The sequence below is a fragment of the Eleutherodactylus coqui genome, chromosome 1 (genome assembly GCF_035609145.1).
Source record: "Eleutherodactylus coqui strain aEleCoq1 chromosome 1, aEleCoq1.hap1, whole genome shotgun sequence".
In the NCBI taxonomy this organism is placed as follows: domain Eukaryota; kingdom Metazoa; phylum Chordata; class Amphibia; order Anura; family Eleutherodactylidae; genus Eleutherodactylus; species Eleutherodactylus coqui.
Window position 1 is genome coordinate 420,574,857 of NC_089837.1, and position 24,055 is coordinate 420,598,911.

A 24,055-nucleotide genomic window follows, 5' to 3' on the forward strand; every position below is an offset into this window, starting at 1 on the left:
ACATCTTTATTAAGCCATATTGGTTTTCTCCTATTACTAAGTTTTTTATTCCTTTAAGGTATGAACCTCTTGCAGTAAGTAATAAGATTGTTTTTAAACGTTTACTATTAATTGTTTGTACTCTTATCTTTGAGGACATGATCCCAGTCAATAAGGACATCACTAATCTGATTGAACTTGGCCTTCCTAAAGGTTAGTATTTTCTTAGCTCCCCTATAGAACTCTCTCTTGAAAGACAAGTTAAAATTTGCAATCTGCACCCCTGTTATTCTGTCAGGTCTATTGGTTAATATTAAGTCCAAAATGGCCGTCCCTCTAGTCGGGTCCTGTACAAATTGGGTGAGGTAATTATTTTTAGTAATTGACAGAAAGTTGTTACCTTTATGGGATTCACAGGTTTCAGCTTCCCAGTTTATATCCAGAAAGTTAAAGTCCCCCATAATAATTATCTCATTGTGATTTGCTGATTCATCAATTTGTTTCAATAAAAGATTTTCAGTAGCTTTTGTTATATTTGGTCGTATATAGAAATCCCCTATGAGGATTTTATTGTTGTTTTTCCCTTCATGTACTTCTACCTATAGAGACTCCACAAGTTCATCTCCCTCCCATATATCTTCCCGTAATGCAGGCTTTAAACCAGATTTTACATATAGACCAACCCCTCCCTCTTTCTGTTTTTTATAATCCCTTCCGAATAAACTGTAACTTTGTAAGTTCACCGCTCAGTCACAGCTTTCATTCAACCAGGTCTCAGTTCCTCCCAGTATGTCATAGTTTTTCTCAGACATTATTATTTCTAATTTGTCTACTTTATTGATCAGACTTCTAGCATTAGTCACCATACAGTTTAGAAGGTTTTGGTTATTTTCAATTTAAGTGTATCCCTATTAACTATTCAAACAGTTCTAACTGTACTAACCCTTCCCACATCTCCGCCCCATTTCCATTACTTAGTCTCAGGTAACTACTTACACTGTCTTACCCCCTATCTCTCTGGTTGCCCTCCCCCCCAGTCCCAGCTTCAACACTCCACCAATATTTTAGCCACTCTTTTCCCCCAGTACAGCTGTACCCACCCAATTCAGATGCAGCGCATCCCTACAGTAGAGCCTGTAGCAAACAGCAAAGTCAGTCCAGCTCTCCAGGAACTTAAACCCCTCCTTCCCACACCAACTCTGGAGTTACTTGTTTACCTCCATAGTCTCCAGCTGGCTTTATTGTGTGGCACATGGAACAGGTAGTATTTCAGAAAATACTTCTTTGGAGATCCTTGCTGTAAGCTTACATTCTGGTCCCTGAAATAATTTTTAAGGACCTTCCACTTTCCTATAATTTTGTCATTGGTGCCGATGTGTACCATGACTGCTGGATCCTCACCAGACCCTCGCAGTAATCTGTAAACTCGATCCACGATGTGTCGAACTCGAGCGCCAGGAAGACAACACACCGTTCGATGATCCCGGTCTTTGTGGCAGATTGTCCTGTCTATCCCACTAGTAATTGAGTCTACCACTACTAGCACCTGTATAGCTTTCCCTGCGCTCCTATTCCCCTTCTTACTAGAGCAGACAACCCCCTGATGGTCAGAGGGCATGTCGTGCTGCAGCAATGCTAACCCTGTAATGGAATTCCCCTCATCTGCCAACTTTGCAAACTTGTTAGGATGTGCAAGTTCAGGACTAGCCTCCCTGGCTCTCTTCCCTCTACTCCTCCTTCTAACTGTCACCCAGCTAGCTGTCTGCTCATCCTGCTCTCTCATACTACCATCCATACCCACATCTAACCCAGCGAGTGCCTGTTCAGTGAGCCGCAAACTCCTTTTCATGTTTTCAGTGGATTTCAGTGTTGCAAGCTGTGCCTTGAGATTCAGGATCTGGGCTTCCAAATGCGCAACATGCTCACTTCTCGTACAGCAGTATGCACCCTCAAACAAGATGTTCAAGGATTGCATACATGCTACAAGATGTGCACTGGATCACATTGTCAATCATGGAGCACATTCTAAATAGGGTTAGTACATATAGATTAGATTAAAGTAGAATGTGCAGAAATTCAATTAGATAAACAGCAATTAAAATTTTTTTTAAAAAAATAATATAAATAGGAAAACGAACATACAGTATATACAAGACAGTTACAAAAATAAAAGTTATAAACAAATAGGATACCAGTTCTTACTGATTAGATCAGTTAAGAAGTCTAGGCGCTCAGCAAAGAGCTGGAGACAGGCAAATCCTGTATCTTGTACAATCTTCTGGAATACTGACAAGCGGGATTCTGTGTGACTGCAGTCTTAAAGACTTTGCCAGCCACACCTTTTACCTCTCACACATGACATCAGTGAAAGGCAAGCTGATTGGATACAAAAACCTTCAGCTTGAATATACAGTTCAATATTTGGTCATATCTCCCCAGAAGGAACTGCTAGAGGGAAGCTATGGCATTGTTTTTTATAACATGATTTTATTTATTCATAGACAACAACGATGGCGCAGGAGAGATTATTAGTTCAGAAGATAGCTGTTTTTGCGTGACCTCAAGGCTGTACAAAGATGGAAGTGGATGAGTCAAACTCCATATCATCCCCTGATCCTGAATATATGGTTATCATATGTCTATACCCCACAGATGACCCATAATCTTAGTTATTAATTCCTCATTTGTTATAATATAGTTCTCATCTCCTAGTGTAGTTTATACACAGAGTATGGGGATGTGTATCTACCTGAATGGGGAAAACAATGAAAGGGATGATGCAATTGAATTTCCTGTGGTCACCGACTGCTGTAACCACTGGACACAGGAAGAGTACTTACATGCAAAGAGACCTTCTTTGCATAAGACAGATAATTTGACATTCATGACTAATGAATATTTCCAAACCTGGCTTGGGAAGGATATCTGAATGCAACAATGTAATGGACTTATGCCACAGGAGTATTGTGATTAAAAACAAAAAGTGCCTGCTGGTGATCGTGGAATTCTGCGGTCTCCATTAATGCTATATTAATAGAGAGCTCCTACGTCGTAAATCCGCGGCAAATACAACATGCCATGATTTATTTCCTGCTGCAAAAATCCACGGAAGAATGCTGTATGTGAGCATTGGCAGGCAGAAAGCTATTAGGTTCAATAGAACCTAAAAGCTGAGGAATTCACACGCGGACTTCTGCCATGGGAAACGTGGTAGAAATCTGACCGTGGGCATTCACCCTTATGTGAATGTAATAATATCATATTTCCACAACACTTACATCTTAGTTTCTTAGATTCCTAGAGGTCTTCCCTCTAACTTGCTGTTTATTGCCTGTTTTCAAGTAATAACAAGATGGAGAACTAGAAATAGGGAAGGGGGATGACTCATCCTTCTCTCTAAAGCCTATAGAGAGCAGATGGGAGGAGGAGAAAGACAGAATCAGAGACTAAGGGCGCCCACCGACTGGCGTTTGCGATTTTCGTGCGTTTTTCGCGGCGTTTTTTGCCGCGTTTTCGCGGCTTTTCCATTAATTTCCATTGACTTTCACGGGTGCATTAGGAGAAAAATAAGGACACATATGCAACTGACAGTTCCTATGTTAAAAATCGCAACGCAACGCAAAAAAAACCGCTAGTGGACAGGAGTACATTCAATTCTAATTGCTCTTGAGAAAAAACGCAAAACGCAAAGAAAAAAAAATCGCCAGTGGGTGGGCGCCCTTACACAGACATCCCAACACCTAAAAGTAAGCAATTATTGTTCAATAATTATGTAGTGTCCTATACGCTAATGTTATGTCTCTGTGTGTGTTACAGTTAGGCAGCAGAGTCTGCTGTTCTCTCTGAGCACAATGTACAGAAAACAGCAACATAGGCTGCACACACTAGTTCAAAGAGAACTTAAAATTACAGATACAGCTTGGAGAGGGGAAAAGGGTGAACAATAAACGATGCACATCATATAATAGCCAAAAATAGTGTTTTTACTCATGTACAGAAACAGCAGTTTATTCTAAAAAGTTAGATACATTTCAAGCTTAAAGTCCGGTTTAACTATCTAAAGTCCAAAGTATTTTTTTCTTGTTGTTCTATGTCAGTTTTGCTAAATTGCACATTTAATGGTACAGTGACTCTGACAGTCTAAGAATTGAAGTATGCTCTTACTGCTAACACATTACATAAAGTTAAAAATACATTTTTAAGCATAACAAGTCTTATTGATCAAAATGGTGAAACAGCTTCCACCACTAATTAGCTGATTTCTATGTAATTAGCAGATGACTAATTGTTGTATATGAAATAGTTGGATGCTTATACCTACTGCTAAGCATTCTCCTTTAATAAAATACAATTGGCTCTAGTTTTGCCACACATGTGCAAACCAATTTATATTCATTAAATGTTATTCTACAACATGATTTTCAGAAGTTATAAATAGAGTTTGAAAGTTAATAATAAAAGGCCATTAGGTCAATAAAATTGCATTTCCCCTATATCAACTTTTTATAAAAGACATCATTTCAGTGCAAATCATAGCTGATTGAGTCACCTGTAGTTTTACATTTGATAAAGCTGTAGAATAATCCAGAATGATTTCTAATTTAGAGCTATTGTGAGGCATCAGCAGGACATTATTCATTTTAACAAAGTACTACTGTTGCAAAAAAGATTAAGTTAATACTATGGCATGGTCAAGGAAACAGTTTTGTCATTTGCAAAGCATATTTAAAGGAAACTTTATTTTTATTCATATTCTATCATGTATTGCATAATAAATCAATCAATGTTTCCACTTGGATGGTAAAAGGGATACAAATTTAAAAAAACTGATTGTTTGGCGCAACACTCCAAAGACAGTTAATGAGGACGAATAAGTGTAAACGTCTCCTTTATTTGATTAAATAAATAGCCAGCATGGAAAAACACATTCCAAGTCAAAATCCCTTCATCAGTTCAGCTGGATGACATACTAAAACAGTTCGACACCTGACGGGCATGAGGTCCCTAAGGTCAAGCGGAACACCGAGATGCTGGCGAAAAATGTAGCAATCCGGACCGGAAAAGAAGTCATCGAGATGCCGGTGAGAAATATAGCAATCGTCACTTTTTCTTCAGTCCCGATCGCTATATTTTTCACCTCCATCCAGGTGTTACCCTTGACAGTTGGGACCTCATGCCCCTCAGGTCTCCAACTATTTTAGTATTTTATCCAGCTGAACTGATGAAGGGGCTTTGAACTGGAACGTGTTTTCCCATGCTGGCTATTTATTTAATCAGATAAAGGAGACGTTTACACGTATTTATCCTCATTAACTGTCTGTTTTTGGAGTATTGCACCAAACCACTAGTTTTTTTGTTGCATCCCTCTGCCCACCCACACCCACTTAGGTGGTGCGTAATCTGGTAGGCAGCACCTCTATTATATTTTGCACAATCTGAACCTATACAGTCCTTGCCTCACCTTTGGATCCTTCACAACCATACTGGTTTTGCTCAACCCCCCCCCCCCCACCCCACCATTTTTCTACTCTGCATCTACTAGCATGATAAGGCTAGTTCACGCGTTCTGGATATGATGAAGATTACTGTGCAGATTCTATACCAAGATCATCACATAATCTACTTGAAAACCATAATTCATGTTGATAATTACCCCCCCCCCCTTCCCCCCGTTCAGATGAACTGGAAAATATTCCTTGCAAATTCTTGTCTGTGCTTTAGCAAAACGTTCAGGGAATAAGTAACATGCTTATTATTCTCATAAATTCCACACTTAAAAGCTGGTGTATTAGCCTGATGCAAATTTGCAGCGCATTAAACTGTACATTCAATGCAAAATTGCACTACTTACTGCTGTGGATCCCTTACTAAATACATGTCCGATTTGCCATAGGAAAATCCAACATAAGTGAACATACCTTAGAAGTTCTTTTTTAGCATTATATAATGTTAACAAGTTATTATACAGTATATACAATACATTTTTCCATCTCTTTTAATATAATATAAATGAACCTGAATTGCTTAATGTAGAGAACACGATTCTTCACTTATTATGATTACTTCAATAATTAATCATTCAATAGTTTTTAGCTGAACAAAAAAGGAAATTTATTAAAATTCTTCTAATAACATATTCCAGATTGATAATTTGAAACTTTTAACCCCAAATGCAAAATCTGTATCAAGACCTTCCTTCTTATATGGCTTATAGGTCCTTGGGCCACTAAGGCACCAGGCACTGGACGCAACTACTTCCTCTGTAACTGTAGCTATGCAAATAGAATGTTTTATAAAGTGTTTATGGCACTGATCACAGATTGTAATCACTGAGGATTTCTAATAAACTGCTTTCTATAGTCAGATTTCAATTTTGTTTTGTTCAAAATATTGTATTGAAGATTTCCAGTAATGGATTCTGCAAGTAAGATTACTTACTCCTCAGAGCTCCATGAGTTCATGAATGTGCAGACTTGTCATGAGTGCGATTAAATTTCTCTCTAACTCCTTCCCATCAGCCGTATGGCTATATATGTCATAACTGCATATACATCATGCATTTAGGATATCTATAGCCATTCACAGCATAGGCTGTTTATGGAATGGGCTCAGGAGCCGAACCTCAGCCATATATGGGTGGAATCGCCTTCAACAGCCGATACTCGCAAGCAACATTCATGATTGGAGATAAATGTGATCACGGCTGTTAACACCTTTAAATGCTGCTGTCACTTCTGACAGCAGCTTTTTAATATTTAGTCCGGTCAAGATTTAAATGTTATAAACAGTCCCCCTACAATAGGATTACAAGGGTGCCATTCAGGTTTCATGGCAACCTTGGTTCTTTTGAAGCCCCCCAGGTTCAGCATCGATTGCTTGTCTGTTATGGACATGCCTGTAGCACATTTTTAATAGGCAGCTTGTTAAAATATAGCATAATACAGTACTGTAGTATTACATTGTATTGTAAAAGCAATCAAATGACTGCAAGGGACAAATAAAAAAAAAAAAGTAAAATAAAGATTTTTAGTTATTATAAAAATTAAAAAAGTTAGAAAAAGCTTTTCCTAGTCGTTGAATCAAAAAAATAAAAAAATGTAAAAATTGGCATCACTACAAGAGTAACTGTCCAATTTATTAAGATATGGGGATCAAAACATGGTGACAAAAAGCAATTTATTTTTTTTAAAGGTATTTTGTTTTTAAATATTAATATAAAATTAAATTGCAGGAATTTGATATCACTGCAATTGTATTGACCCACAGAATAAACATAATATGTTTTTTTATGCCACCATGAACGCCATAAAAATAAAATGGTGCAATTCTGCTTTTTCCCATTCTGCCCTCAACAGAAATTTAAAAAAAAGCTTACAATACATTATAGAGTACATTAAATACAACGAATCCCACAAAAAACAAGCCCTCATGTAACTAGAAAAATAAGGAAGTTATGATTTTTAGAAAGAGGGAATGCCAAAACTGCAGAATGTGACTTGGACTTAAATTGGAATTAAACTTTGTCATGAAAGGGTTAATGAGAAGAATGTGTTGCTGGATTACATTTCACATACACAACCACACACAACACACAAAGTTTTTAGTACATCATCAGTTCAAGGGACAGTTTTATGCTAAATGGATTTACACCCCTACTAGTTCCAAACTATTTCACATAATGGAACGGTTTTAGTTGTCTTTGAGCAAAGGACATTGTTACACTGCAGGCTTAAAATCAAACTGGAATAGAAAATAAACTATTGTCACAAGGTCATAAGTTTACAATTGTCTGAAATGTCTGTGTTCTCTTCTCTTGGTGTTCATTAGACCAGTATTTGTCTCTGATAAATTAAAATGTGTTTTATCACTCTACTGGCAGCATTTTCTACATCCCTCCAGCTAATGCTTAGCATTGTGCATGGTGATGTTAGGCTTGTGCCACATCTGTTTGACCCCAAAAATATATCTCATGATCATGAAGCTTCCAATGCACTATTCCAAGTCAAAAACCATTTTGGTGAGGTAGGTAGTAGAGATGAGCGAGCATACTCGTCCGAGCTTGATGCTCGTTCGAGTATTAGGGTGCTCGAGATGCTCGTTACTCGAGACGAGCACCACGCGGTACTCGTCTCGATTAAACGAGCACTGACCATTGAGTTCAATGGAGCCGGCAATACAGCCGGCTCCATTGAAAGCAATGGGCTGCTGGCGAGCGTGGGATGAATTTTCGGGAAGGGCTTAAAAATATAAGCGCTTACCTGAAAATCATCCTAAAATGTGTAAAAATAAAAAAATTATACTCACCTTTACGCAGGAGCCGGAGTTCAGCTGCGTCTGGCCGGCAGTTCTCCTGAACTGCTTTCTGTAGTATTCAGCAGGTGGGGATTTAAAATCCCCGCCTGCTGAATGGGCTGCCTCTGATTGGTCACAGCTCTCACCAATCAGAGGCAGCTGTCACTCACCCATTCATGAATTCATGAATGGGTGAGTGAGTGCTGCCTCTGATTGGCTCAGCGCAGGGACCATGAATGACAGCTGAGAGCTGCCCCTGATTGGTCCCAGCGCTGAGCCAATCAGAGGCAGCACTCACTCACCCATTCATGAATTCATGAATGGGTGAGTGAGAGCTGCCTCTGATTGGTGAGGTTGTGACCAATCAGAGGCAGCTCATTCAGCAGGCGGGGATTTTAAATCCCCGGCTGCTGAATACTACTCACAGCAGTTCAGGAGAACTGCCGACCGGCCGCGGCTGAACTCCGTCTGCCGGGACAAGGTGAGTATATTTTTTCTTTACTTTTTACACATTTCTGTATGAATTTCAGGGAAGGGCTTATATTTTTAAGCCCTTGCCGAAAATTCATCTTGCGCTCGCCGGCAGCCCATTGCTTTCAATGGAGCCGGCTGTATTGCCGGCTCCATTGAATTCAATGGGCTAACATCGTTCTTCTCTGCCACAGCTGTTACAGCTTTATGCTGACAGTGCGGGAGGGGGGGGGTGTCTCACTCTTGCCACTATTGTGGCTTAATAGTGAGCCTGAAATGCAGCCCTGCATGTTGCTCCTCGCCTGCCCTATCCATTTCTGTGTTTTTTTACATGACTTTGGTGATTTGCTAAGATTTTCACAAATGAAAACCTTAGCGGAGCACCAGTCATATACAAAAATGCTCGAGTCGCCCATTGACTTCAATGGGGTTCGTTACTCGAAACGAACTCTCGAGCATCACTGAAAGTTCGACTCGAGTAACGAGCACTCAAGCATTTTGGTGCTCGCTCATCTCTAGTAGGTAGTAAAGAGCTGGCAATGCATCTCAATGGACAAACTGAGCACCTGGTGATTTCCATAGGCTCCAGACTTCAGATAGTCATTGACTGCAAATACGTTGTCTCCAAGTATTAAACATTATTCTTATATTTTTAAATATTTTCTCTTGTCCAATTAATTTCACGTCTGTGAAAATAAAGCAGCTATATAAAAAATGTGAGTGATTCCTAAGCATTTAATGCAATATTTTTGCTGAACCCCCTGAATTAAAGGTTTATGTCAGGTCCCTAATGCTGCCATGCATGGGGGCAATGCAATATAGTGACAGACATGCTGTATGCTGACTCTAGTGGTCTGTCATTCATACCAATCAATGCAGGAGTTTCGGCATCCACACTTTTATATGTTTGCAGCACCAGGCAGATATAATTCGGATAAGATGCCTTGATATTCATATATTCAGTGCTCTCTTTGCCCTCACACTCCCACTGTCACTGATTGACAGGTCTCTCCAAATACATAGTAACACAAAGAGACCTGACAACAGTGGCAGGGGGATGAGGATGGCGGAAGGTATAAGCCACTATACTGTGCTGCCCGCAGCTAGGGGACCTGACAAATACCCTTTAAAGCTGAAGGTCCTTATTTAACCACAACCTTGTGGCTTTGTTTTAAATCCATTGTGGTGATATAGATAGGATGCCAGTTGTCATATCTTATGAAAGATTAGTGACCATTATACTTTGTCATAAAGTTCATCAAAGATATGATCCAGTGATATTTCTTTTATCCTAGTCTTAAAGACTCCTTCACATGGGCGCATTTTTCATCAGTATTTTGTGAGTCAAAACTAGATTCATAACTTGAAACTTCTAAGAACCAATGCAAAATTTGTATTAAGACCTTCCAATTACAATGTGCCATTTATAATACTCATATAATACATTCGTATGAAGGAGCCATAACTACAAGTAATATGGTTTAGATCCTGGTACCAACATTAAAGGGGTGGTCTCGCGAAACAAAGTGGGGTTATACACTTCCGTATGGCCATATTAATGCACTTTGTAATATACATTGTGCATTAAATATGAGCCATACAGAAGTTATTCCACTTACCTGCTCCGTTGCTAGCGTCCTCGTCTCCATGGTTCCGTCTAAATTCGCCGGCAGCTTGCTTTTTTAGACGCGCTTGCGCAGTCCGGTCTTCTCCATTCAGCACGAGCCGCTTCAGTGTGCTCCCCGCTACAGCTCTTCTGCGCATGCGCAGACGAGCTGTCACTGCTCGGGAGCGCGCTGGAGCGGCCATTCTGTACCTTCCTCTGTTAGAGGAAGGTGCAGAGCTGCCGAGCTGTCCGGAGAAGCCGCCCAGCTGTCCCGCCGTCCAGCTGTCCTGGTAAGTGATGGGCCGGGGGGGCTGCCGCTGCGCCGGGCTGCGCCGGGGGGGGCTGCCGCTGCGATGGGGGGGCTGTCGCTGCGCCGGGGGAACTAGCGCTGGGCCGGGGGGGGGGCTGTCGCTGCGCCGGGGGAACTAGCGCTGGGCCGGGGGGGGCTGTCGCTGGGCCAGGGGGGCTGCCGCTGTGATGGGGGAACTAGCGCTGGGCCGGGGGGGCTGTCGCTGGGCCGGGGGGGCTGCCGCTGTGATGGGGGGGGGGGCTTGCGCCGGTTACCTTCTGCCTGGCGGTGGGTGACAGGTCGGCCGTGTTCACTCCAGGGGTCCGGTCGGCGGCTGCGGGGCGTCTGGTTGCCATGGAGACACAGCTGGTAGCGTCTCGGGAGCGCGCACGTCGGGCTACAGCAAGCGATGCGAAAAGAGCTGGCGGCCATCTTGGGAAAAAGTTTTATAAGTTGTTGAAACGCTGGAACGGTAAGTAGAAACCAGCTAGGAAAGTAATTTACAGGGGTAATTAGTAATGTATGTTTAATTAGGGGGACTGGGCAAAAAAAAAAATTCACTGCTTCCTCGAGACATCTCCTTTAATGGTTCTTCCTTCCGCATTTAAAAAATCATAACTCTTCTATTTAACCATCAACATAGAAAGCATAAGAGCTTGTTTTTTGACAGACGAGTTGTATTTTTCAACGGTACTATTGAAAAATACAATTTGTGCCATAATATAATGTACCATATGATGTAATAAAAAACATTTCTAAGTGGAGTGAAATGGGGAAAAAAAACAAAATTCAAGCATCTTTGGTGGTGGGGTGTTTTTTATTTTTATGGCGTTGTAGAGGTGCACTACAGAGAATGGCCTGTAGGGGGCAACAGACAGGCATTGTGGTGCCTGAGAAAAGGGAAAACGCCCGTAGGTGTGGTCAGAAAGTTGGATATAAGAGTACATTCCTGCTACACCCAGGGAGATGTTGGCTGAGAGAGCCAGAGAGACAGCTCAGTGGAGCTGGGAGGGCTGCTAGCACAGGGTCTGGTGCAGACCAGGAAAGCAGGAGGTTGACAGGGTTGACCACCCTAACCTCAACACCCAGGTGGGGTATGTATATGGACTTTATGTTTTACTGAAGTACGTTATATGGACTCTGTTTACGTTGTTTGTGCTGTGAACAAAGACTGGCAGGAGCCAGGTTTAAAGAAAATCCACATCTCCAGAGGGTGTTTCTACACGGCTGGTACCCATTCCGGTCTGGAAGTTGGCGACCCGCAGGCAAGTACACCCCAGCTTGCCACAGGCATACATACTGCAACAAAAATGACATGATAACTTTATTCTATGGGTCAGTATAATTACTATGATACCAAATTTATATAGTTTGTTTTGCTAGACTACTCTTATGTGTTTCAAAGAAATTAAATTTTCAGTTCATTTTTATGCCGCCATCTTCTGACAGTCCTAACTTTTATTTTTAAGGCCTCGTTCACACGAGCGTGGTCTACACACTGCTGCAGCAGCGTGTAAACCACGCTTCTATAGCAACCAATAGCTCTCACAGAATGTGCACTGGTAAAAAAGATAGGACAGCAAATGCTGACTCGCCTTTCAGCTCCATGCTGCGGCGCTGTCCATGGTGTTGACCACAGGCCCCTATGGGAGCCACGGTAGCACTCTGCCCGCAGCACGGACATGTGAATGGGCTGCTCCATCAAGCATGGTGCAGGTCGCTCACCACAGAAATCCTGCATGTCAGCAGCATGGTTTACATGCTGCTGTAGCAGCATAAAAAACCACGCTCGTGTGAACAAGGCCTAAGTCTACATAGTTGTGCGATGGCTAATTTTTTTTTTTTTTGGGACATCCTGTAATTTCTATTGGTACCATTTGGGAGTTCATATGACTTTTTGATAACTTTTTATTACTTTTTTCTTGGAGTGACCAAAAAAGCGCAGTTATCGGACATTTATTTACATTATACCATGATCTGACAGGCAATCTATCAAGTCACAGGCATGGCTTGATGGGCAATCTGCAATAGCAGCCCTGTGGCCTTTCAGAAAGCCCACGACTGCCATAGCAAGTGCACAGCAATCCGCAATCTCATCGTGGGGTGCAGTGCTGCACTCCCCGAACATTAATCGGGGCATTTAAATGCAACTGTCAGAATTGACTGCGGCATTAAATGCCTTACTGACCGGCCTATAGTGTTTTTATGAGGATCCATGAGGGGAGCTGAAACTACTCACCTCCATCCTCCGTGATGTCCGCGGCGATCTGTCCCTGAAAGGACCTCCCGCCATCTTCTGTGCATGAAGGTAGCTGGGAGGCTGGAGATGTCACTGGTGCCCGGAGTAGTCCCAGAGCCCATGATAGCCGTTATTCGTTGAATAATGACAATTACAGAAAAGTTATAAAAAGTTTCCAAAGTGAAAGTTTCATCTCCCCTCACAGATCTGATCCATGAGAGAAGATTAAAATATTCACCTGATGTCCCCCGACGCGATCTGTAGTGCATATATATCTATAGCTACCTTTGGCATAGTAACTAGCAGGGACCATAGTGATTGGTTCCTGCTAACATGGATGGCTGTGATATACCTATCACAGCCATCCATGTCTTTTGTTTAATAAATACAGCTCAGGATTAGTCCTGTGTATCTCTCTCCCATTACTAAGAGAGTTTGTGAGAGGAGAAAGATAGGAGCAAAAAATTCTGTGCTGTATAGCGTGAACCCTCCCCAATCACCCCATTATTACCGCCCCTCACATCCTAATGACCCCGCTTTACCCACAAAGTGAAGAATACCTACATCCCTTTTTTGGTTAATTTTTTTTATTTGTTCTGTGTCCATTTAAAAAAAAATTGTTCTAAAGTGGAGCGTTGACGTTATAGTGTAGAACAGGCATATGCTCTGTTGTGTGCTAGCAGTTCGGGTAGTGATACCGAAACTGTGTCGGGGGCAGACATTTATTCCGACAATGAGCTAGCCCTATGGAGGTTGAAGTATTGCATATATATCTATCGCTACCTTTGGCATAGTAACTAGCAGAGACCATAGTAATTGGTTCCTGCTAACATGGATGGCTGTGATATACCTATCACAGCCATCCATGTCTTTTGTTTAATAAATACAGCACAAGATTAGTCCTGTGTATCTCTCTCCCTTCACTGAGAGAGTTTGTGAGAGGAGAAAGATAAGAGCGAAAAAGTCTGTGCTGTATAGAGTAAACCCTCCCCAATCACCCCATTATTACCGCCCCTCACACACTAATCACCCCGCTTTACACACAAAGTGAAGAATACCTACATCCATTCTTTTTGGTTAATTTTTTTCATTTGTTCTGCGTCCATAAAAAAATTTGATCTAAAGTGGAGCGTTAACGTTATAATGTAGAGCAGGCGTACGCTCTGTTGTGTGCTAGCAGTTCGGGTAGTGATACGAAAACTGTTTCGGGGCAGACATCCATTTCAAAAGTGGGCTAGCCCTATGTAGGTTGAATTAGTGGTTTGGCCATCAGGGCCGAGTAGTGTCAAAAAAGAAATGTACACAAGCAGCACTCACTCACTGCCCTTAGGGCACCTACCCACTTGCGTTGCCGATCTTCGCGCGTGAAAAACGCGGCGTTTTCACGCATTTTTTGCTGCTTTTTTTGCGTATTTTTTGCAGCCCTCCATTGACAATCGTGGGTGCATTAAGAGAAAAATAAGGACACATATGCAATTGACAGTTCCTATGTGAAAAAACCCCACGAAACGGAAAAAAAACCCCCAGATGGACAAGAACACATTCTATACTAATTGCTCTTGAGAAAATACGCAAAACATCACAGGAAAAAAAGCGCAAGTGGGTAGGCGCCCTTGGGGCAAGATCCAACAGTGCACAGCCTCAAAAATGGAACCCAGAGTATGGTTCCAAAAGCATGCAGCAAAAATACAGCAGCAACATGATGCAAAAGAAGTAAACAATAAAAAATTTTATTCCTCCATTTTAGAGCATGGCTGCAATGTTTCAACCAGTCAAGCTTGACAAAGACCGGTAGCAGACTGTTCGAAACATTGCAGCCATGCTCTTTTTTACTTCTTACTTACTGCCTCAAAATTGTGTATTTTCTAGGGCCGAGTAGTGCAGTGCCTCCCACAATGTCGGATTCCGCAGATTCATTTTAACTCCAAATACTCCAATTTACAGCCCCCCACCGCTGTCTATTCCAGATCGTGAACCCCCACAAATGTCCCAAAGATAAAAAAAATTGGAATCATATTATGAATGGGACTAGTAAAAAAAATCCTTCATCCGGTCATACAGTTCCACCAGTGTTGTTCACGCAACCCCTATATTTTCATCAGTTATTCCCCGACACCGATTTGAAAATGTAATGCTTTTCTTCCATTTTGCTGATAATGTCCAAGTCCCCCCAAGGGAAGACCCTGCCTTTGACTGATTATGTAAATTGAGGCCCCTAATATCCCTTCTAAAAGAATCTTTTAAAAATATACCACTGATAAAAATCTGTCCGTTGATGAGTACCTGATGAGTTTCAATAGCCATCTCTCATTCCATCAGTTCATCCTCTCTAAACATGCCAGGTATAATGTCAAGTTATACAAGGTGCGCAAGAGTACAATAGGCTACGATTGTGATTTCGTTATATTTCAATGCAGGGACCATCATCTTAATCCCCCAAACTGCCCAGATAACATCGGCATAACTGGAAAAATAGTTTGGGAGCTCATCTGGCTATTTCTACACAAGGGGTACCATGTGTATACGGGTAAGTACTATACTAGTGTCCCGTTATATAAATCCCTTCATGACACAAATACAGGGGTCTGCAGTACAACACAAAAAATAGAGTGAGATTCCCACAACCCCTGGTGTCTAGGCGCGTTGAAAGAGAAGCAACATATGTGCTGGCAAGTGACCCCCTGCTTGAAGTCAAGTGGCATGACAGAAAGGATATTTATATGATATCAACTGTGCATGCAGACACCTCTATTGTAGTAAGGGAGAGGGGGGCTACAATGCACAAAAGAAAACCTGTCTGTGTCATGGATTATAATAAATTTATGAGGGGTGTAGACCTGTCTGACCAGGTGCTTCAGTCATACCTGGTGAAGAGAAAGACCAGGTAGCAATCTATCTAATTCAGATCCCAGGAATGTTCACCTTCCTGCAGTTCCAGGAGAAGCTTTTTGAACACTCTCTGTTTGAGAACACTGAACCCCAGAAAGCTCACAGTGCACCACTTTCTACACCCTGTTCCTGCCAAGGAGGTACAAAATACCCACCAAAAAATTGTCAGGTTTGCAGCAACCATGGGAGGAGGAGGGATACCCAGTTTTATTGCCCCATGTGCCCATCCCAATCAAGCATGTTTCTGAACACAGGATAACAGGGGTATCCGTTTTGGGTTGTAAACCCTCATTTTCCTGTCCACTATAGAAAAAACCTGTCATTAAAATGGCATATTTGCAAAAATATGAAATATACTTTTTCTCCTCTAAATTGCATTAACTCCTGACAAAAAACTGAGGGGTCAAAATACTCATAGCACACCTCAGTGAATATATTAAGAGGTGTAGTTTTTAAAATAGGGTCATTTGTGGGAGTATTTATCATTCTTACACCAATGAGCCTTTTCAATCTTGGCTTGGTGTAGAAAATAAAATGTTAATAATTAATGTTAAATTTGTGCAACTCTTAAATGGTTAATAAAAACAAAGTTTTTCAAATTTGCATCCAGAAGAAAGTAAACAGATGGAAATATATATCTCATCTAAAATTTGTATAGTATGTTTGCACATATTTGAGATATTGCAGTTAAAATTGTGAAAAAATAACAATTAAAACATTTTTCACCACCTAAATGAAGTAAAATATGTGGCGGAAAAAAAGTCAGAATTACTTGGATATGCATAACCTTCAGGGCTTAGTCACACGGGCGCATCGGCGCCCGTACACAGGCGCTGATGCACCCGTGTGACCGAGCCCTTACTGCAGGAAGAAAATGGACGCACTTCAGGACGGACGACTCCCTGCAGCACCGAAGAAAGAACACATGTCCGGCAATGAAGCCGGTTACATGTTCTTTCTTCCGGGACTGCAGAAAGACGTCCATCCTGAAGTGCGGCCGTCTTCTTCCTGCATTAACATGGGCGCCGATGCGCCTGTGTGACTAAGCCCGAACAGAGTTATGCTATGTTAAAGTGACACATGTCAGATTTCCAAAATTTGGCTTGGTCATTAAGGCGCATACAGGCTTTGTCACAAAGGGGTTAAGGCGTTAACAGCTCCAATGAGCAGTGCTGCTTATTGGAGCTGTAAGAAACAGTCAGCACCCACATTGTGTGGAGCGGATCAACACTCTATTCCCCTCCATAAATACCCACCACCTCCAAGATGTAAATGCACATCCTGTAGCGTTAAGGATTAATTATTGCTTTGACATCCCTGGTACAACTAATATGCTACACCTATTGTAGTTAAGTTTAACTCAACCTGTAACCTTTGAATAAGATTTTTAAGCTAAATTAGGTTCAGAATCCCTGGTTTATATAATAGGTTTTTTTTAAGCAAATATTTTACTATTTTCTTTCTTTCATGCTTGCATCCAATTTATTTTAAACCAATGCCAAACATCAGAAATCTAGATCAGACACAAAAGATTTTTTTTAATGTTAATTATAATGCTTTAATGCTTAGATACTGCAAAGTCATTGAAGACAATGTATTAAAACTTAACTTCAGATATCTATTATTATATCTATTTCATTGACATCTATTTTCATTTTCATTCTTTTAAATGGAAGATTGGGGAAAAAAAAGTAAAAAAAACGAGACATTTAGCTCCACAGTGTCTCCTGTCACTAGCACTAATGCTTTATAACAGGAGGCCAAACAGAATAAGCTAATTGTATTTTGCTGGTATAATTTATGTTGTAAAGCAATTTGCTAGTGTATTCATCTTTCCTGGAGATCTCTCACACTTGAAGGATAATAAAATATGCACTGTTCTTTGGCAGACAAATGCCTGCAGACTATGTACAATAGCGTGATGTTCTGATTGCAGACTACATGAGTTGTGGAGCCACAGATTTGCATTCAGAAGGACTATGATCTTTCATCTAGGAGATACAGGAAATTAGTTTTAAGATGTGGATTAGAAAAAAAACTTTTTTATGTTTTGATTTATTGGAAGCTTCACTTTTGACAGTCATGGATAAGAAAATGCTACAGACTAAACAGACAGTAAGACTGCTTTACTCTTTCTGGGGTGAAAATAGAAGTAGGTACTGCTTCTTTATATCATCCCCAGCCATTTCATTTTTTTAGACTTGGATGACCCCTTTAAATAGGGATAACCACTATGATTTATAGCATTACTTTATGCGTGTACTTTAAATCATAAAAGAGCTGATATTCTCAGCTGCTATACATTTGAGCCTATCAAAAACCAAGTATGATCACTTAGCTGACGGGAAATACCTGCATGATCATGCATACATAGGGATTAGCTGTACTAGATAATAGATTCATAGATAGAGAGCTTATATAAATTAGGAAATGTCTCCAAAGAGTTATTGACTGGTTTCCTGTTGTCCTTAAAACACTAAAGCTATTTTCCCAAGACTGAAAGTTAACTCTTAGCCGCATGATAGAAGGAAACTGTCTGAACAGTGGGGATTGAACCAGAGGTGTAACTTGAAGCTTCTGGGCCCCAATGCGAAATCTGTCACAGGGCCCCGACTATATTGCTTTATTCATAGTACTGGGTTTCCTTTATGGAGAAGAGAATCCTTATGGGCCCTCTAAGGCTCTTGGGCCTGGGTGCAGCCGAATCCCCTGCATCCCCTATAGTTACGCCCTTGGTTAGTTCAACTGCTAGTACCTTCACTGATCATGAGAGGATGGGTCCCATGTATTCCTGAATGAATGGATTGACAGCCAAACATACACACTACTGTTCCATTAATTTCAATGGAACTGCTTAAGATATCTCAGTTCAAGAATTTAACAATCTCCGGAAGTCCCATTAAAACGAATGGAGCAGGAGTGCACATGCTTGGACAATTGTTCATGATGTTGGTGGAAAAGGGGAAGAAAACCAAAGTGAGTGCAAGTATATGGTAGTTACAGCCAAACGTGGTTGTTTCAATGACTACCCATAGACTATGCTGGAAAGTGCTGTGTAAATGTGTGTCAGACTTTACTAATTTTGTTCCCACTTTTTAGTAGATGTTAACAAGAAACAGAAAAATGAAAACCCATTCTCATGATTTTCAGACATTTTTGACATATCCTTTGGAGTTGCTACAAACGTTAGTCAGAATATTCCCCTAATTGTTCAACTGCATATGGAAATGAGATTGACTTGTGAACTTTACACTAATTTTTATCTAAAAATGTATTATACTGTGTGATACAAATGAACATTCTTTACCAGATCATAAAGCACATGTGGATGCTAGGTATAAAAAAATAAGGAATGATATTACAATATCTTCCTCTCCACAGAATGGTCAGCCTAAAATTATATCTTCTTATAGTCACTCTTCATTTGCTACTGGATTAAATAGTTAATTGAGTAAATGTTAAAAATACTGCTATGTTAAACACATCATTTCCAGTCCCTTAAATAATGTATATTATCATCAGTCATTTTATTAAATTTTTGACTTCTCAATTCAATAGTCCTTATTGACACAGATAGTTTCTTTTACTTCCACGCTGCATGATATTAAACTAAAAGACCAAGTCTTGGCAATATCTAAAATGTCCTTGAAATCAAAAGAAAAATGGCTTAGGGTATATTTCAAAAGAGAATACGCATCAATTTTCACCAGAAAAGGAATTGACTTTGTATTCATTAGACATTCATTCAAATAATCTTCAATTAAATAGACAATGGATTACTAAGTCCTAAAAAGATAAAACTTTAATCTTATGGAACATTAAGTCATTTTGTCTCTATTATTGGCAGAATGTATTTTTTCTTAAATCCAAATATAAGTAGTTATACAGAATTTACAAATACTTGATAAAGAGACAAAACAAGTAATGAAATGTGTAAATTATTTATTTTATTAACCATATCATCCACAGTTAATTTTATATTTCTGTTCCCACCTTCATTTCTCTAGGAGTCACTATAGAAGTAATTGAATATAACTTGGGTAGCTTAGTGGTTTTAAGCTCCTGGGCCCGACTGCAACATCTGTATCAGGGCCCTCCCCCATTTGCCACATGCTATTGTAAAATGATATCCCCCAGACAGTCTATTAGCCAAAGAAACAGACAGAAACCAGCAGAAGTAACATATATAGCAACAGTGTATAAGGCTGTAAAAAAGGCATATGCCCATCCATTTCAGCCTGCTAAAGCAATTGTGCAGGGCTTATTGTATATGAAAATAAACAACAACATAAATGGGTTTGCTTCAGCCACAAAAACTGCAATTGCATGTTCTTTAGTTCAGGCTTTAACACAAGGAGCTTAAACAGTGTTTACACGCAGCTTTCCAAACTTAGTTAAACCCAGCTTTTAACACATTACGGAACTCTGTTCAAGGTTTTAACCAGCACTGATCTTGCTTCTCAGACCAGCACACACTCTCCCCTGTCCTCTAGGAGTTTTCCCTTTTAATCTAAATGTCAGAGTCACACCTGGGGCCATGGGCATATGTATAGGGGGAGCAGGGGGTGTAGTCACACCTGGGCCAAGGAACCCTAGGGGGCTCATAAAGTCTCTCTTGCCCATATTGCAAACCAATACTATCAATGAAGCTTTACAGTTGGAGGCCCAGTTCCAGATTTTGCACTGGGGCTCAGCAGCTCCAAGTTACGCTTTTGACGGGGGCTCTTGGCTCAGGTAAGACAGACCTAGAATGGAGTATTAGAGCAACCTCCCTACCTGGGTTCTTCAGTTGTAAGAGGTGATCGGTAATTATCTTTTAATTTCTTAATCTTGAGTTTCTTTGAATCTTTGTATTTGTTCTGTTTGTAATGTTAAAAGTGTATTTGTGCTCTCGGGACCTTGACAGGAAGGAGCTTGAGTGCTGCTAGTCCAAGGCAGGTGCTAGTATTGCTGAAAATACTTGGTAGTATATTTAGGTGGTTTCTGTCCAGAAGTGAGCAGAAATGAGGCTCAGAAGAGAAAAGTTGGGTTTTGCTCAGCTCTTGCAGACCGATACAGCTATGCCTTTTGAAGATACGTCTGCTAGTCCTCTAAGAGAAATTTGCTGTCTTTGGTGTGACTCACACAGGCAAATCCCCATCATGGAACCAAGCTCACTTTTATGACCCAAAAATATAAATTCATAGAAAATTAACTTTTAATATTCAATCAATTTTTATTAGAAGAGAAGGCGAGGCATTTGTAAAATTACAGGATTATACAGTCCATACAAAGTTTACATGAAATGGAGAGAACAATGATTCTTGGTTCTACAAAACATATACGTCAGTTGCCAACTCTTTATAAAATAAAACATTCTTGACTATCTATTAATACAGAGGGGGGGGGAGGGTTGTTAGGTGGACGGGTAGGGAAAAGGTGGGGGGGGGGGAAAGGGGAAGTGGAGGTAGGGAGGGAGTTCTATATTTTTATCATCTGATAAATTTTCCATTTAGTTCCATCGCGTACATCTCTCATACCCATCCGGGCCCCATATGTTCTCGGATTTTTATAAACTTCTAGGTTAGAGTGATTGGCCTACTACCAGAGGTTTCGGATTCTAGTTATTTGAATCTATGTGTTCAAATTTATCGTGATTTGTTGTGGATAAAAGTATTTTATCCAGGGATCCCATGTCTCCACGAAGTTGGAGATTCTATTTTCTCTTATTGCATAGATTTTCTCCATGCACATGTGTTCTGACATTAGCTGGATGATATCAGACAGGGAGGGCACGAGGTGGGATTTCCATTTCCTCACTATCAAAAGTTTGAATGTCAACAAACTATGGAAAACAAGTTTCCTCATTTTCTGAGGAATTAATTTTGAGGGGGGGGGGGGTGAGTATTCGGGTTTTGGTTGAGGTTATATAATTCTCCGTAGAATTTCCTAAACTCCTCTGCGATATCTTTGGGGTTAAGTATTTTGTTTTTTGAGATGGGATCTGTTACAAAGGGTATTTTAGTTTTGATTCTTTTTTGTTTGACCTTATTAGCCATCCATTTTGTATTCTTATTCATATCGGTATAATAGGTGGTCTTCATGTGTTTAATATTTTTTTCGTATTCATCAATTAGTAAGTTGCGTACTCTGAGTCTGGCTTCTCTTATCTGGTTGCTAGACGGATGGGAGGTATTGGTCTGGGTGTGGCTCTCTAATTTTTTTAGATTCTCTATGGCTTTTTTGAGGAGTGAATTTTTTTCTTTTTTATAAATTGATCCCTGTTGGATCATAGTACCCCTTATGACAGCCTTATGTGCGTTCCAAATCATAAAACTACACATTTCTGGGTTGTTGTTAAGTAGGAAGTATTCTTCCATCACTTCTTTAATTTTTTCCTGAAATTTCGGTATCTTCTTTAAAAACGTGTTATTTCTCCAAGTGTTTGCGGTATTTACTGGGGGACCCATTTTTAGTTTTAACGAGATCAGGGCATGGTCTGACCATGTTGTTACTCCTATCTTGGCCTCTTTAGTTTTGTTTAGAATATGGAAGTCCACCAGGAACATATCTATTCTCGATGATGAACTATGTCTAAAAGAATAAAATGTAAATTCCCTAGAGTTAACATTCAACACCCTGAACGCATCATATAAATCATTACTTTGGATCCAAGACAAAAGGCTTGTACCTCTATTTCTCCCTGGGTGGCTTGAGTCGAGGGATTGGTCAGTGATTGCGTTAAAGTCGCCGCATAGCATCAAGGAGCCTTTTTGTATCCTCTTAATCTTCCTCGTCACTCTGTTCAAGAATATAATTTGATGTGAATTTGGAGCATAGATGTTGGCCAGGGTGACGAGGAAACCCTCTATTTCACATATCAAAATCAGATACCTTCCTTCGAGGTCTTTAACCTCCTCGAGTAGCCTGAAGTTCAACGAGTCCCTGACAGCAATCATGACACCGGCCTTCTTTTTGGAAGCGTTAGCCAGAAAGCAACTGGAGAACATCGGATGGGCCATCTTTGGGTGGTTGAGTTCCTTCAAGTGTGTCTCCTGGACGCAAAGAATGTCTGCGTGGGATGCAATGTCTTCTTTCCATAAGCATGATCTTTTAAAAGGTGAATTGACACCTCTAGCGTTCATAGATATTAATTGCAGATCCATCTTGGTGTCTGGATGTTTGTTGTTGTGGAATCATGTTGAGTCTTGTGATGTATCTTGAAGGTACCCAAAGTTTCTTTAGTCCCACATTGTGCATGAGAGGATCCGGAGATCCGCGCGGAGAACAATTTTCGATGGAGGGATATGTAAGGAATTTCCTGGAAGGGATGGTTGGGGGGTAAACTGATTCTGTAACAGTGAAGCAACACAACAGTTGTTGCCGTAATCATCTGTAGATAAAGTTAACAAAGAAAAAGGACCTTTCCTTCAGTGGGGTCTGAGTCCTTAGGAAGGTCTTGTTTCGGGGGGTTGAAAGTTCAGCCTGTGCCCAAGCGTAATCATTAGAGATGAGCGAACGTGTTCGTCCGAGCTTGATATTCGTGCGAATATTAGGGTGTTCGGGATGTTCGTTATTCGTAACGAACACCATGCGGTGTTCGGGTTACTTTCACTTCCTTCCCTGAGACGTTAGCGCGCTTTTCTGGCCAATTGAAAGACAGGGAAGGCATTACAACTTCCCCCTGCGTCGTTCAAGCCCTATACCACCCCCCTGCTGTGAGTGGCTGGCGAGATCAGGTGTCCGCCGAATATAAAAGTCGGCCCCTCCCGCGGCTCGCCTCAGATGCCGTGTGAGTTAGATGAGGGACAGTGCTGTTTGTACCGGAGCTGCTGTAGGGAAAGAATTGGTAGTTAGTGTAGGCTTCAAGACCCCCAAAGGTCCTTATTAGGGCCACTGATAGCTGTGTGTTGGCTGCTGTTAGCAGTGGCAATTTTTTATTTTCTCAAAATCGCCTCTGCAGAGCGTTGCACCCGGCATTAGGGACAGAAGTGCTGCATAGGCAGGGAGAGTTTTAGGAGTGAGTGTAGCCTTCAAGAACCTCAACGGTCCTTTCTAGGGCCATATTTAACCGTGTGCAGTACTGTGCTGGCTGCTGTTAGCTGTGCTGCATTTTTTTTTTCTTCTCAAAATCGCCTCTGCAGAGCATTGCACCCTCCATTTATACTGCAGGGAAAGAATTGTGTAGGCAGGGCCACAACACAGTTATTATTCATTGAATATACGCAGTGCTGCCTTTTGGTGGCAAAAAACTGAAAATAATTGTATTTGTCCTGCCTCTGTCCGTCCTAAGGGCGGTGGACACGTGTCG